The sequence below is a fragment of the Mustela nigripes genome, chromosome 6 (assembly GCF_022355385.1).
Source record: "Mustela nigripes isolate SB6536 chromosome 6, MUSNIG.SB6536, whole genome shotgun sequence".
In the NCBI taxonomy this organism is placed as follows: domain Eukaryota; kingdom Metazoa; phylum Chordata; class Mammalia; order Carnivora; family Mustelidae; genus Mustela; species Mustela nigripes.
This window is the reverse complement of record NC_081562.1, coordinates 55,446,925-55,464,638: the sequence shown is the minus strand read 5'-3', so window position 1 is coordinate 55,464,638 and position 17,714 is coordinate 55,446,925. Positions and strand designations below refer to the sequence as shown.

General features: G+C 35.2%; 1 protein-coding gene across 2 annotated transcripts in view; it reads left to right on the top strand.

The window, feature by feature from the left end:
* Nucleotides 1–17,714, top strand: part of LRP6 (LDL receptor related protein 6) — a 167,728-nt gene that overhangs the window by 26,260 nt on the left and 123,754 nt on the right. The window lies entirely within an intron of this gene.

The following is a 17,714-nucleotide window of genomic DNA, read 5'->3' as shown; positions in this document are numbered from 1 at the left end:
TATTGAATATGTTCTTATGCCAGAGTCCATCATGATAGATTACTAAACATTAACCTGAAATGAGTTACTTGTAATTGTTTAAAATGTAAAGATACGTAACTTGCAAATAACCATCTTAACACTCTGTTTTCTTTGACTTTCAAGTATGTTGGAATGCTTTAAAACACATTTCTAGAAGGGAGTGGATTGATATTGTATAATAGAATGTGGGGGGGGGGGATGAAAGAAAGTTTTATGTGTGCTCCTTTGTGTTGGTATCAGGCCTTACTTGATGACAAAATTTAAAGAAGATGCCATGTTGTAGGAAAATGAAAAGATTTGTCTGTCCCTGAAAGATAATGTGGATAATACTGTAGTGAAACTTTAGGGAGAGAAGTTCTGGAACACATATATGTAATTTGTATAATATATGAAAAATACATTTTTTAGAGGGACACTAAGCGGTATCTGCTAAAGTCAGATGGTCTCTTAATAAAGCATCAGAAAGTATGTGGCTCTCATGGTAGGAAAAAAGGGTTGACTGTCCCAAGGAGGAGATCAGAGATGCTGGATATGCAGTAAACTGTACTGATGAAAAATTTGGTTGTTGAGAACTTGCAAGATACTTTTGAGAAGTGGAATCTTTGTTTTGCCAACAGTTTGTGAGTTGCAGAGAGTGTTGAAATGTTTGTGAGGTTACTGCTTTATAGAATACACAGGGTTTTGGTGCTCTCAGTGGTCATTAGGGAATAATACTTTGGTGAAAAGAGAAATATTTCTTAAATTGTTTTTGACAAATTTAATCTTATAACTGTAAGGACAGTGATGGCAGTTTAGCCAAATATCTTTTAAGTAGTATGTTTAGAGCTCTGCTTTTTTTGTACTATTGTTAGGGAGAGAGGAGGGAATATCTTTAAGGATTTACAATCTTTTTAAGGACAGAAAACTTGGACAAGAGAACTTTTCCTTCTTCAAAAGCATGTTTATTTGTATTATACAGTATGTATGTGGTGAGAGGAAGAGTGTTAAAGGGAATTGGAAGGGCCACAGGAGCTTTTATGGAGAAGGGGTGGATAATATAGCTTGGTTACCACAATTCCATAGCAGCATTTAGATCATTTCTACAAGGAATAATGATTTTATGATAGTACATACTCAAGGGAGCCAAATTCATAGGGAAGTCTTGACTACTCAGGATCTAATCATCTAATGATTAAACAAATCATTCTCATTTTGTATCCTAAAGTAATGGACTTTACTTCTTGGTGTCAGGTCTGATAAGTGTCTTAGGGAGTAAGTTTATCATACTATTAAAAAAATACATTAGAGTTTCTGTGGCTTTAGTTTACCCATGATACTTACCAGCACTGAAGGTGAGAAACTGCCAGTGATTTAGCAGATCAAGAATATTATTAAAAGAATCAATAAAAGTGTGCCTTGAAGGTAGAAAGTAGTGTTATTTAAGCTTCTAAGGGATAATCAGTGAATACTTTTTCTTGAGGTCTTAAATTTTGATCAAATACTCAGTGAAATTTTTTTTTCATTATTTTTGATGGTTGTGGTTAGTGTTGCTTATGTGTATGAATGTGTGAAAATTTACCCTTCCCCCCGTTCTTAAAATCTTTTTTTAATTTTTGGAAAGTTATGGATCATGTGGCTATTTTTAAAATTACACAACTGAAAATTAATAGAATGCATCCAAATGGTATACATTTGGTAATTAGCATGATGGAGTGTAAAATTATATTTTAAACTCATGCATTTAAAAATACATTCTATCAGTCTTCACTGTTGATCTTAGATTTATGTTAAGGATTGTGGTTTTACTGGAAAAGTAATTTTGGATTGAGTACATCACTTATTGAACAGAAGAAATGATTTCCAGATTTATTTTGGGGGAGAGAAAAGAAGTTTACTTTCCAGAGAAAGTACATGAAAACAGTGCTGAAGAAAAGTGTAGGCTTTATCAGAGTTCCAGTATCCTGGGTTATAAGGTTCAGAAGAGCTGAGTGAACTCTCTCACATCAGCTTATGTAAAAGGAAAGCTATTGAATGACTGGTATTGTTTGAGCCCTGGGAACTAGTGCAGACATCTGTGTGCTTTCGGATGTATGGAGTTCTTTGTGTAATCAGTCCATTTAGCCTAGACGGAAGGAAGATTTTTATTTCCCTCCTGAAATTTGGCCTCTGTTAGTCTGAGATTTTTTTTTTCCTTTTGAGTGATGGCAGTGTAGAATTCAGAATAAGGAACAGGAAAACCTGTGTATAGAAATTGTTGTAGGAATGAACAAACATACTTAAAGAGAGCAGTATTCTTTTAGTGAGGTAATTCCTGACTATTTGATTGCTCTACTTATGGAATTCCTTAGTCTGTTCCACAGTGACTGAACTAATCTTAGTGATGTTGAGGGCCAGCTGTTTCAGGTACAAATAAAGTAGTTTTAAGGGTTTTTTGTTGTTAAGGATATCTGTACATATTCCAGATTCTTCTGAATATTTTTTAAAAAGTTAAACTTTAGGGATTCAGTCTGAAGTAAATTCATACTTAATAGCTTTAAGAGATACTTTTAAAATATATTTTTTATCCTCAGGAATATTTATAACACTAAAAGTTTCACTTTAAAAATGCTTGCAGAACTAACACAAAGAAAAAATAATGTATAATTTCCCTAACAAGTATGTATGTGTATATGTATGTATGTGTGTATGTATGCACACACACACACACACACACACATATATAATTGTCATATCTTGGGTATGTTTAGAAGTATTTAATACACTGGTGTGTTCCAGCTGACTAAACTCATTCCTGCCACATAACAGTGTTCAATAAATATTTTTGAGCAACCAGACCTTATACTTCCTTTCACAATCCTGTTTTCGTTGTTAGAGGAGAAAGTATTTTCTAAGCAAGTACAAATTTTAGCATCGTTTCATGAATTCTACCCCAGTATGGTTTTGATTACAATTGTTTATTTAAAGCATATTTAAGATTTTTAGTTGTTTCAAGTTATCAAGACAATAGAGCTTGTTTCATATCACATCTATATCTCTTATTTACCAGCAAGTCACTTTATTTTTTTGGACTTTAGTCCAAAACATTAAGTTTGAAAAGTGAGATATTTAAATAAGTACTCTATCTATTTTAAAATTTTTATTTTACAATTATGGACATTATATAAGTCCGTTATTTAGGTATGCTAAACTTAGAATGTGTTTCTACAGAACAGATTTTTTTTCAAAAGTTTTATTTTATTTTATTTTATTATTTATTTGTCAGAGAGAGAGAGTGCACACAAGCAGGGAGGAGCAGAGGCAGAGGGAGAAGCTTCTCCCCACTGTGCAGGAAGCCTGATGTGGGACTCTGAGCCAAAGGCAGTCACTTAACCGACTGAGCCAGCTAGGTGCTGTATGGAAGAAAGTCTTGAAATTTTGTTTCTGTTGTCCTTATTGTATAAGTCATCATACTCAACCTCCTTTTTTATGGCTGTTTGACCCATAACACCAGTTTGCTGATTCCACTGGATGTAAATTAGAAAATACTTTAAAATTTCAAAAGATTCTTTTTTTTTTTTTTAAAGATTTTTTTAAAGATTACATAGATTCAATATAGTTTGGTGGTGGGGTTTTTGAGATTGTCCCAATTTAAGAGAAATGTGTTAGAACAGCCACTAATCCAGGAAATTCAAGAATAGGATACCTTTAACTGAGTTTTGGCTTTCTGTATTTTGGTGGTCTTACGTACCTTGCTCTATTCCACTGTGACTGGCTCTTTAGAAATGTAGTAAATTAGTTTTGACTGGCACCAAGTATTTGTGCCATTGAGCCTTTAAGATTTTAGAAGGAGGAGTTTGCCAGATAGCTAATTTGTGAAATAGGAATAAAATGATTGTCTTTTTTTTAAAAAAAATTTTATTTATTAGACTGCATGCACATGATAGAGAGTGTGCTCCGGTGTGCGCGTGTACAAGGCAAGGGGAGAGCCAGAGGGAGAAGAAGACTCCCCTTGAACTGGAAGCCCAATGCAGGGACTCCATTCCAGGACCCTGGGATCATGACCTGAGCCCAAGGCAGACCTGGTAGACTGGGGAAGCCTATTTTCTACCCATTAAATCCTAGACCTGATAGGGAATCTTGAGGATCTTATAGCTAAATGCCTTCACTTTGAGGCTGAAGAAACCAAGGCCTTGGCTAAAATAGGAGACAGCCAGATTCTTAGTTGAGATTTTCCAGTTCCACATTTGTTTCTTTTTTCTTCATGAAAAGTATCTTGCTAAAGTAGTGTGTTTTGTTTTACAAATGGAATTACCTTAAAAATGCAATGTGTTAGCTTTATTTAAAGGAGGCTTTTATAAATTCTTTGTTTTTAGATTTACTCTATCAGTTTCTTATTTTACCATTGCTTTTTGCATCCACTTAATCCATTTGGGTTCAGTTTCCTTCTGCTCAGAGTATGTTCTTGAATATTTCTTTCAGCAAAAGTTGCTTAGTGGTAAACTCTTGGTCTTCACCTGGAAATGTGTTTAATTTGCCCTCATTCCTGAATGATAATTAGTTGATAATGGAATCTGGATGATAGTTATTTTCACTCAGTTGTTGGAGGGTATTATGATTTTACTTGTTGCTGTGAGACGTCTGGTATTTCCTAATTATTGTTGCTTTGTAAGTACTTTATCTTTTTTTTGTTTGTTTGTTTGTTTTTCCTGCTTCTTTAAAAGCATCCCCTATGCATCTTTTGATATTCTGTAGCTTTTCCTACCCTGTGTCTAGTTGTGGCTCTGTTTTTATATATCCTGCTTAGAATTCATGTTTGTAGAATCTAATCCTTATTGTTATCTGATAGTTCTAGAAACTTACTATGCATTATTTCTTAACTTTTCCTTCATCATCCTTAGATTCCCTTGGAGCTCCTGTTTGATGTATGATGGACTAATTTTGTGCTCCATGCCTCTTGATCTTGCTTTCATATTGTCTCTCTCTTGGCTACTATGTGGTTTATTTTTTCACTTGTCTTCCAGATAACTAATTTTAAAAAACATGAGTTCATGTTGATATCTCTGCCACAATCCAGTTCCAATCCACCACCACAGTATTACATTATAGTGTTGGCCCTTTCCTTTTTTGGTCAATTCTGTGTCAGTCAGAAACCTGGTTTATCAATATAAATATCAAGTATTTATCAGATACACAATAGATTGTCATATATTATTCGTAGTGTGCAAAGATTTCAGAATTGCTAACCTGTACTCTTATGAGCAACAAATTTACTGTCTAGAGTACAATACTATGAAACTATTGTCTGCAGAGTCAAAATACTGTTTTCCAAATTTATTTGGGTAATTTCTTTCTTACCTGTTGCAATGTGGCTGTATTATTCATTCGTAATATATTTATCATGGTTTGTATTCATTTTGAATATCCACCTCAATATCCTAGCTGATTTTAAGTATTGATTTATATTGGAGTTATGTGAAACAGTTGCCACGTTTTTGAGAGTTAGAGATAACGAGAGTTAGACTGTGAGCAGTTTTCCTCCTCCCCATCCTTCAACCCTGGTCCTATTCTCCCTTTCTCTCTTGTCTGTTCCCTCTTATTTAGAGATACCTTACTCTTACTAATTTTTGGTTTTATCCTCTTGAAATCCTTTTTGCACAAATGAACTAATACATGAGTATTTTCTTATATTCTCTTTTTATCTTACATGAAAGGGTAACATACTAAAGTGCTCTTTGGCATTATCTCTTTTTTTACTTACCAATACATCCTGAATATCATTCCATAGAGCTCTTCCTCATTCTTTTTTACAATGATTATAGTATTCCATTGTATGAATGTACCATAGTTCATTCAACCACCCTCTTATGTTTAGACATTTGGGCTGTTTTTTTAGCTCAGATATTTTAAAGCAAACCCACACAATGATCCCTCGCTTGTGAATGCTTCATTTTACATTCCTAAAAGAGAAAAACATTTTCTTCCATAACCACAGTACTATAATCTTCCAGATACTCCAAAATGAACAATTCTTTAATATTCTAAATTACTCAGCCTACATTCAGATATGCAAAATAGTCTCAGAAATGTCCTTTATGGTTGGTATGTTTGAATCAGGATCCAAAGCAAGGTTCAAAAGTTGCATTTGGTTTTGCCTCTCAAGTTTCTCTAGAACACCATCCCCTCCATCCCCCTCCTTTTTTTTCTTTCAGCCTTGACTTACTGGAAAGATTGTGCAGTTGTCCATTAGAATGTTTTAGATTTTGGATTTTCTAAGAGATTCTTGTGATGTTTAACTTAATTTTATTCTTTTGTATTTCTTATAAAATGAGATTTAGAATAGAAGACTTAAGTGACAAATTCAGTTTTTGTCATGAATGTTTCATAGGCAGTATAGTAATGAGTACTTCATATTCATCACATCAGAAAGTATATAATGTCTTGTCCTACTTACAGTGATACTGAGATTGTTCAGTAGGTTCAGATGCTGAAAGTTAGTATCTTTATTATAAGGTTGAGTTTTTCCTCTTGTCTGTGAATAATTTGTGGGATGATCCTTCTGTACCTACCAATATCCATTTCTTCATCACATGATTGTTTTAACACCCAATGGGGATCATTTTTTGTGTTATTTCATTAGGGATATTTGTTACTGTTTTATGATGTTTTACCGCATGTATTGTATTCCATCTTTTATGTGTTTTAATCGTTGAAATATTTACAGTTTTTATAAGATTGGTCAGTTGTCTGAAGTTCTTAGAAATTCACTTCTGTTCTTTGTTATATTTGCTGATTCTTGCTTAAGGTGAACTGTTTCCTTAGATGTCATATAGTTTGGTTATGAGCTGATCTTCAAAAGGGTTGTCAAGAATCCCGAGTGCCTCATGGGGGTGCATATTCCTCCAGAGAGGTTTTAGTTTGTTTCTACCAGACACCCTAGGGGTGTTTCCAGGAACAATTTTATTTTTTCTTTGTAAATTAAAGTATAATTTCTATACAGTAGAATGCATAGACCTTAATCGTACAGTTTTGACAAATGTGTACATCTCTATTATCATCTCATTCAAACAGAGATTACTTTTTATGTTTATTTTTTTGAGTTAGAAGTTCCTGTACCATATACTGAAAATTAATTCAAATTCTAAACCTATGTGAGCGAGCGTTGGATACAGAGTTTTTGGTGATTTTTCCCACCTTTTCAGAGCTTAGGCCAAGACTGTGAAAAGCTTCTTTGCCTTTCTCTGCCAGTGGCATATTTTTCTACTTCATTGTTCCCTGAGGGTCTGTGCTTTGTGCAAGAATCTTACATCTAACACAATGCTTCTTATGTGTCTGGGCTTTATCTTCCCTGTTTCACTGTGGAAACACAAGTACCTCAGTTTCTGAGATGAGAAAATCCTACAGGATTGTTGTAGCATCAAACATCCACTGTTTTTTACCTCCCTGTTCATTTTTGGCTCTGTATATTTCTCCTACTTTCACGGTACCTTAGCTGTACATTTAAGAGGGTTTATGTATTTTTATTTTGTGTATATGTATTTATTAGTCTTTTTGGGGTCTTTAACAAAATACTACCTACTCGCTTATAAATGACAGAAATTTATTGCTCACAGTTCTGGAGTCTAGGAAGTCCAAGAATAAGATGCCAGAGTGGTCCCTTTTTAGTAAGGGCCCCTTCCTGGTTCATAGCTGTGCCTTCTTGCTGTGTCCTCACGTGGTGGAACAGCCTAGGGTTTGCTTTGTAGCTCTGTCCTCATGACTAAACACCTCCCAAAGGCCCCACATGCTAATACTGTCAACTTTGAGCATTAGGACTTCAACCTGTGAATTTTGAGGGAACGCAAACATTCAGACTATAGCAATGTATAAATCAAATAGACTAACCAGTGGTTCTAGAGGTTTTGTGAAAGGAGGGATTTCTGGTTATTTTGTTACTAAATTATCAGAAATAGAAACTCTGACTTTTATGTTTTTAAATATTGCCTTTTCTTATTGTGGATATATGTACATGATAGTTGAGCATTATTCATACTTACTAATAATGTGTATTAATGACTTATTTTAATTATAGGTAGATTATATAAGTAACTTCAAGGATCATGAAGTGATTTATGATCTAGTATAGATCTGATTCACTTAGTTTTTATGACTCAGTTCTAAATGTTTTCTTAATTAGCCATCATTTTGTGTAATTACATCTTGTAAAGGGTGAAAATTTATCCCTTCAGTTTAGGTTTATTGAATATTTTTGAATATTTTTGTTATGGGAGACTGGATGCAGATTGAGTAACATGCTAGATTAGGGGTTTGTGAATATTTTGGAAAATTTATTATTTTACCCTTACCTAAATTTTAGACATTATATGCTTTGGAATGTAATAAATCTGTATAAGACGAATTTGTATAAAATGGCTGGAATGTAGTCTGATTGTTGGTTGAGATATTTTTACTTTCTGGCATAAGAAATTTTGATGTTTTGAAAACTTAATATTTTCTTTACTTACTGTAATTACTTCCTAATTTAAAAAAATCCCGTCTTCTCCCTTCACTTCATTTAAAATTTATTTTCCAGAAAGTATTGCAGTGAATATCAGGCCAGATACAGTGATAAAATTACAACCTGGTACTGGTTTATGATTTTTGATGAATAGCAGATGTGAATACTATGTTAAACTGGCGCTGTGACCATGTATATTTAATTCTTCAGTATCAAGTAAGAATGTTTATCTTCTCTTAAGTCAAAGCCAAAATAGAACGCATTGAAGCCAAAATAAATTAGGGGCCAAATAGACCACATAATTGGAGAGTTGGTAATAATTGTTGGTGAAGAGAGATTTCTTCTATGTGAGCCTGTAGCCTGGGTTTTGAGAAGCCACAGGATATATTTATCAGACACTCTTGCATTTCCTAAAGGATACTAAAATTAGCTTTTAAAAAAAAATACTGATAAAAAAGCCTTTGCAGAATATATACACAGCTAGTCGAATTTACCAACTTTATTGTTAAGTACTTTTAGGTAATCAAAGGTTTCTAAGCTAGGTTAACTACCCCAAACAAAAGAAGTAAGCCTAACCAAACCTACTCCTTAATATGTGTACCCCAATTATTTTTTATCTTTGGAAAGATAAAGTGATGTAGTCAAGAAGTTTACCTCATAGTCTAATTATTATTTTTTTTTTTTGAAGATTTACTTTTTTATTTGAGAGAGAGTGTGCAGACATGAGACTGGGGGATTGCAGAGGGAGAGAATCTCCAAGCAGACTCCCCACTGAGTATAGAGCCCTGCACTGGGCTGGAACCCCACTCTGGGCTTGATCCCATGACCCATTAGACCAATGACCTGAACCAAAACCAAGAGTCAGGTACTCAGACAAGCCACCCAGGCACACCAACCTCGTAGTCTAATTTTTAATTGCTGATTTAAGGGGAAGGTTTGAAGCCTCAGTGTCAAATATTCCTTATTCTAATAACAGAAAATGTTTATGTCCTATCCTAACAGAGAATATGGAGAATTTTTTTTTTCCTTAGGAATCTTTTTTCCCCCTGCATCCTGAAATCTCTATTCTGCTACAGTCTAATGTTTTATTCTACTAGTAGATCTTTAAATAAAAAGTTTACACCTCTCTTATTAGCTGGTGCCCAATCCTCTTTAAAGATTAATGCTCTCTTAAGAATATCAACACCTAGATATTGCTCTTTATTAAGTCTGATACCTTGGTATGTCACTCAGGCTTTAAACAGGTGCCCTTTCCCATAACCCACCTGATTTCTGACAGTCTCTTACACAGCTTAACAATTAGAGCCAGACTTTCTATATATTTTAGTGCTGGAAATGGTCTTCCCTTGCCTTTCCAGCACAGATGTAACTCTTTATGATTTATTTGACATTCATTGCCCCCATGATGCTTTGTATTGGCAACTCTACTCTGTTTCTGGAAATTATGAAGTCAGAAGTATTTTGAAAAATGACAAAAATCCCTAAAGGATTCAATTTTGTTTTTAAATTATCTCTGTATAATAAATTTATGTGAAAAAATTGGAAAGTTAAAAAAGTTTACTGGGAATTCTTTTTTAAAGATCTTTTTATTTATTTTAGAGTGCACATAAGCCAGGGAAGGAGGAGAGGGAGAGAATCTGAAGTAGACTTCCCGCTCAGTGCAGAGTCCAAGCCCAGGGCTCAATCCCACAACCCCGAGATCAGGACCTGAGCTGAAATCAAGAGTTGGATGCCCAACTGACTGAGCCACTCAGGTGTTCCATTTATTGGGAATTTTTAAAGCTAGTTTATAAACTTGTAATTTTCTTAGTTCACATAAATCTTTCAGACACATAGAATGGACTTTTACTTTCTTTAGTACCTAGATGTCTGTTACATTTGTAGAGATGTTTTATCTTTGTACCATGTCTGGATTATACATATTTGAGAGCAGAACATGCTAGTCTTTTCTTGGACTACACTTACACTAAGGAATATAAATTGATATTCATTTGATAAAGTTAAAATACTGTAACTCAACTTTTTCTCATCACCTGACCCAAAAAAGTCCTCAGATAATCATAACTAGGTTACAGAGTAAATCCTCTTTGTCTACATTGGATACAGAAGATACTTTGTTTAATTTTGGAGGACAAATCCCGTGTAGGTGTTTTCTTTTCTCTCACTAAAGTTGTTCTCTTCCCGTCATGCTGAATGATGAGTTTGGGTTGCAAAATGGTACCATCCTTGAGAGTAGCTGCTATAGTTCTTCAGCATCACATCCCTCAGAAGTTCAGTAGCTTCTGTTCCCTTTGGATTAGCTTCATTGATGCATCCCTGAGTGCCATGAATGCTTCTTTCCTGACTCTTTAGGAGTAAAATTGCCATTTTACTGCACTCCCTGGAGAAGGAAAAAGTCTCTTAAGGCAGATTCTGAGCCTGAACCCTAGGGAGAAATATTGTGTGACTGCTGTGGAGAATACTCCATCACAGAGTCTCATTCTGCTGTCAGGTCATTGCATTACTGGAGATACTCACTAGTTACATTTTAGAAATAACATTTATCTTTTTCAGGCTCTGTTTCTTATTCCTTCCTGTAGACACATAATTTAGCTGCCTTTGGGAAAATGTTCCAATTGACGATTTGGTACTAATCTTACTGACCAGTGCAAATGAGCTTTATAGAACAGCAAGGCTTTATAGAACAGCAAACTAAAATAGACAGGGCTTTGTCTTTTTTTTTTTTTTTTTAAAGAGCAATTTTCGGTTCATAGCAAAATTGAATGGAACAAAATATTTCTAATTCCTCCCTTCCATAATAAAAGTTTTTTATTTTATATTCACTTTATTCCTCCGCTAATGCTTTTTCTTTAACGTAGACCTAAGTTTCTTACTCATGTCATTTTCCTTCTCTCTGCAGAACTTCTTGCAAGGTAGGTCTATGGGCAATAAATAACCTCAATTTTTGTTTGAAAACATCTTTTTTTACTTTTGAAGGATAATTTTGCAGAGTACAGAATTTGAGATTGGTAGGGTTCCCTCCTTTCACCTCCGTAAATATTTTACTCCAATCTCTTCTTGCTTGCATGGTTCTGAGAAGTCAGATGTCATTCTTATCCTTGTTCTTCTGTATATGAGTTGTGTTTTTTTTTTTTTCACCTGGATTTTTTTTTTTCCCCAAGACTTTTTTCTATATCTTTGATTTTCTAGAGTTTGAATATGATATGCTTAGGTTTTTGGTTTGTTTATTTTGGTTTTGTTTTTCTTTGTTTTTGATGCTGCTTGGCTGTTCTGTGATTTCCTTGGATCTGTAGATTGGTATCTGACATTTGGAGAAATTCTAAGTTATCACTGCTTCGAATATACCTTTTTTTCTTTTCCTTCTGGTATTCTCATCACTCATATGTTATATCTTTTGTAGTTATCCCGCAGTTCTGTTTTCCCACACCCCCTTATCTTTTTTTCTCTTTGGCTATTTCTGTGGACATACCTGTAAGGGCAGAGATTCTTTCCTCAGCTGTGTCCTGTCTACTAATGAGTCTATTAAAGGCATTCATTCGGGGAACCCTGGGTGGCTCAGGTTAAGCATCTATCTTCAGCTGAGGTCATAATCCCAAAGTCCTGGGACTGGGTCCTGCTGTGGACTCCTTGCTCAGTGGGATCCTGCTTCTCCCTCTGCCTGCTGCTCCCCTTGCTTGTGTCCTCTCTCCCCCACTCTCTCTCTCTGACAAATAAATAAATAAAACCTTTTTTGTTTTTGTTTAAAGACATTCATTTCTGTTACAGTGTTTTTGATCCCCAGTATTTTTTTTGGTCCTTAGAATTTCTAGCTCTCTGGTCATATTATTCATCTGTTCTTTTATGTTGCCTATCTTTTCTATTAGAGTCCTTAGCATATGAATCATGGTTATTTAAAATTCACAGTCTGGTAATTCCAGCATTCCTACCATATCTGAGTCTGTTCCTGATGCTTGCCTTGTCTCTTCAAGATTGTTTTCCCTTTAGCAAAAGCTGGGCGTGAAATACTGGGTAAAAGGAATTGCACTGAATAGGCCTTTAGTAATGTGTTGAGATAATTGCAAGAGGAGAAGCATTCTATAATTCTGTGATTAGGTGTCAGTCTTTTAGTGAGCTTGTGCTCCTGAGCTGTGAGCTTCACAAATGCTTCCCAGTTTTTTGTTTGTTTGTTTGTTTTACCACCCCTTAGATGGTGCAGGATGCTATAGGTTGCTGGAGTAGGGTAATTCCCTTCCCTTAGGTCAGTTATGCCCTGGTAAAATCCCATTGGTTAGGCTGTGGTAAAATAGTTTCTCTTGAGGACAGGCCTTTTTGTTTTGTTTCATTTTTTTTTTTTTTTTTTTTTTAAGATTTTATTTATTTATTTGACAGACAGAGATCACAAGTAGGCAGAGAAGCAGGCAGAGAGGAGGAAACAGGCTCCCTGCTGAGCAGAGAGCCCGACGTGGGGCTCCATCGCAGGACCCTGGGATCATGACCTGAGCTGAAGGCAGAGGCTTTAACCCACTGAGCCACCCAGGTGCCCCGAGGACAGACCTTGTTAAGAAGAATAAAATGCGCTGATGTATTTAAAAATGGCTAGCTTATCTTTCCCACTGCTGGAAGCATGAGGTGATTTTTCAGTGATCTTCACTGTGAGGACCTGGTAGAGTTCCTAGTGGTAAAACTTACAACAAAAGTGTGAGGACCCCCTCATGACTGGTTCCCTCTGGAATTTTTAACTTTCAAATTTGTCCACACTAAGCCTCTTAACAAGTCAAATATAGTTTAGGTTTTTCTCCCCTGGTACTGGTTCCCATGGAGGTTTCTGTTTATAGGTTTCTGCTCCTTAAGTTGTGACTCTCTGGATTTGCTTGTCTGTCTCCAGTTTTAAGGGCAGCAATTTGCTTTGTAACCCTTTTTCTCTGATGGATCTAAGAATTATTAATTTTTCAGGGTTTTGCTTGTTGTTAGAATGGAGTGATGGCTTCTCAGCTGCTTTTATCCTGGTCTGGAAGTTGGAAGTCAGGGTTTTACTTTTCTTGCATTAAAAATCTGAATACCTGAAGCGTGGGAAAAGAATAATATGATATCTAGTAACTAGGAGGATCTTACATAGTATAGTCTGGAATTTTAATTTGGATAGATGAGTTCTAGGAATATTCAGAGGTTTTTTATCTGGATTGGGGGAGGCTTTTAGGAATAGAACCTATATGCTCTTAGGTCTTATTTATATCCTCAGTCAAATTCCCTGAGCCATTGGTATTGGATCTAATAATATTGTTATTTATTAAAATAGTTTATCTACGGTAAACAAATACTGTTTAGGCTGACTTTGTTTAAAAATCTTTAGTGTGACTGAGCTGAGTATGTGAATCTACATCATCTCAGTTTATATATAGGAAGACCAAAGTAGAAGAAAATCAGTGAAATGAATTCATAACTGTCTTTATATAAGCTTTCTTTACTTTCTTAATGATATAAGTGTAAGTGAAACTCTCAGAACTTGGTTGTAAAATAAGGTGAAATCTATTTTCTTATATAACTAACACTTTTCTTTGAAGACTCATCAGGAACAGACGACTATTAGTAATCTGGAAGTAAAGTTTTCTGAAATGAGTCTCTTCAGAGATTGTGGAAAAAGTGGTATGTGCATGGAGATAAGATTACAAACATGTAAACTCTGTATCCTGTTTAGTAGAATTGAAGATGGCTTTGGAAATGTGTGTGTTTGCTTGAAGCATGAGTGATAAAATCATTTGTAAGATGTTTTATATTTATGGAAGATGAGAAGCGTCATAAAAGAGCACACTATACATTTATCAAGACCCATAGATCTTTACCTCAGAAAGTGGATCTTAATGTATATAGTATAAAAAATCATTTAGGAGGTTAGAGGATCCCAGGGTATATTGCAGATTGAGACAGAAACATCTAATTCTCTTAGAAATTATGAAAGAATCTCACTGAATAGAATGGGGGAGGAAAGGTGCTGACCTAATTAACTTTGGAAATGCATGGAACTTGTAAGACTGAAGGCAAAAGAAACTGCACATATGCAGTGTACTCTAGTTGTCAATATTGCTTCCCATAGAGGTACATGAACAATTCTGATAGCACCCTAGAATGAAACAATTAAGTAAAACAAATGGTATGTGGTGGGAACCAGGTTTCTTACTGTTGGAATGGGAAGTTACAGATAAACAATGAGAGAAATTTAGAAGGATACTTATGGTAGAGGTAGAGGGTTACAATTGAAGACATCAGTAGGAGCTTATATTTAACATAATATACAGTGTACATTTTAAATGAGTTTAGTTCATTAACTTCAAAGCAATCAAAAGTAAAAATTTCAGCCCTGGAGTTAATGCAGTGTTTGTTTGTTTTGTATAATTAAAATAGGACTAGTAGAAAAGTATATTATAGTTAATATTTTCAGCATTTGCTTTAAAAAGTATTGTAGGATTTGTCACTTCTTACAGAATGTGGGAAAGTCCTAAGTCCATACCTGTGTATTACTAATCATATTGTTGAATGATTTCTGATATGAGGGAGATTTGATACAAATATATAACCCTTGATCTAAAGATTTTATTTAGCAGTATTTGTAATTTTCTCTAAATTACTGTTAAATTTATGTGGCATACTGCTTTCTTCTCTTTCATTCCCAAGAGGAAACACAGAAACAGAGTTTCAATGTAGGTAATACTTGTGCCTAATTTTTAATTCAATAGTTTGTGACAAGACTTGTAGAATGGCCATTTTTCAAGTCCTTGTGGGAGGCTGAGATAAACGACTATAGCATGCCATATAAGGGCTTGCGAAAATACAGGCCCTATATTTTCTTTTGATGAAAGAAAGGGCTTGAATAAAATAATTAGGGAAATATTTCTTAAAAACCTTGGAGTATCTTTGTAATTTGTATTATGCTTAGCTAATGGCATGAATGCTTACCACATTTTCTGGGAGAATGATTTAAAATAATTTATCTTGGTGTTGGGCTATGTCAGCTATAATTTTGGATTCAGAAAATGCTGTCACAGTATCATTGAGATATGATTGATGCTTTTTCTGAATTGATGTAGATTTATCCTAGAAATATTGCTTTTCTGGAGTTTTATATATTACTTCTATTACGTGTTCACTGAGTGTTCTATGATTTTATAAAGACACATCTGTATGGAAAAGTAGTACTTTGGTTTTACTCTCCTGTAACAATAAAGATTCTGATTTAGTAGTTCAGTGTAGAACTTGAGATTTGCTGAGACTGTTGGTACATTGTTTACATTTTGAGTAGCAAGGGGGGTCCAGAGTTTTCTGGAAAGGTCCAGGTTATAAATGTTTTAGTCTTTGATGGCCACAAACGGTCTCTGTTGGATGTTCTTTTTTCTTTTTCGTTCTTTTCCTTTCTCTTCCCTTCCCTACCCTATCTGTCTGTCTTGTTTTTACCACCTTTAGAAATGTAAAAACCATTTTTACCACATAGGTTCATACAAAAAGCAAGGCATGCTTTGGATTTGAACCCCTGACCATAGTTTTCCTATTTTTGCTTTAGAGAAAGGGTGTGTGCATTTAGTTGTTGACATAAGCAAAAATTCTAGAATTGGTGTTTGTTGTGACTTTCCTGCATTTCAGATGACTATATATCTTTTCTTTGACATATTAATGAAGTGAATTATCACTGATGGTTCAGAAGCTTGTTGCTGTTGTTTTCTTTTCCTTAGTTTAATTGAGGTATAATTTTACATACAGTAAATTTCACCCTTTAGTGTATGATACCGTGAATTTTGACAAATGCATACAATTGTGTATTGTCAAAACTGGAAAAAGCTGGACCCTAGTTAAAACAGTAAGGACAGAGTTTAACCATAATATATTATCGCAACATGGAAAAGAGTGCAGCATAATTGGAACCCTACTTTGATTTGTACATGAGTAACTCAGTGTTTTAGAGGGAGTAGGGAGGAGGTGAGCAGGGGTTCAGTAGAGTCAGGGGAGTGATGAATTACAAAAAGCTGGAAGGGGAGATTGGTCTATGTGAAACCATCTGGGTTGGCTAACTGGCACTTATCCAAGGTTCCTACCCTCCCACAGAGACTGGCAGACAGGGGCCCTATGTTCAAGTGTTGGCTGAAACAAATAGTAAATTCTTTTGGCAGCAATGATTTTCTCAGGCAGGCACTTTATGAGGGACTAGGGTCATCTTAGGGATGTGGCCTTGAGATGTTAGAAACTATGTTAGTATTTTGTTTAAATCTTTACAGGTCAAAGTTGAGGCCAAGCTGAAAAAGGCCTCAGTGGAGCCTGGCTAGAGTTCGATATCAGCATTGTCCATATCAGCACCACAATTGAGATGCAGAACTATTCCATCACTCCTCAGAATTTCCTTATGCTTTGTTGTACTTAACCTTCTTGACCCCACTCTCAGCTCCTTGTAGTTACTGACTTGTTTTCTGTCCTGTAGTTTTCTGGAATGTCTATGAATGGAATCATACAGCATGTTTACAGCCTTTTGAGATTGGATTCTTTGACTCAGCGTAATACATTTGAGGTTTATCTGTGTTGTTGTGTGTATCAGTATTTTTGTTGTGGCTAAGTGGTAAGTATTACAGTTTGTCTATCCATTAATTAGTTCAAGAGCATTTTGGTTGTTTCCAGTTTGGCAGTTACAAATAAAGGTTCTTTAACTATTCATATATGGGTTTTTGTGTGAACTTAAGTTTTTTTTTTTTTTTAAAGATTTTATTTATTTGACAGAGAGAGATCACAAGTAGGCAGAGAGGCAGGCAGAGAGAGAGAGGAGGAAGCAGGCTCCCTGCTGAGCAGAGAGCCCGATGCGGGACTCGATCCCAGGACTCTGAGATCATGACCTGAGCCGAAGGCAGCGGCTTAACCCACTGAGCCACCCAGGTGCCCCTGAACTTAAGTTTTTATTTCTCTTTCATTATTCTTGCGTAAATACCCAAGAGTCAGATTGCTGGGTTCTGTGGTAACTATAATTAACTTTATAAGAAACTGAAATTTTGCCAAAGTGGCTATACCATTTTTTATTCCCACTAGCAGAGTATGAGAGTGTGAGTAACTTTGCATCCCCACCAGTACTTGATATTGTCCGTTTCCTTTAAGCTATTCTTAAATGTGTGCAATGGTATCTCGTGTGTGTGTGTGTGTGTATGTGTTTTAAGAACTGTCAAATCAGCTTTATTATTCAGAGCAGAATTCAGAGTATACAGCATATGCATTTCATAGGTTGTTTATATTTATT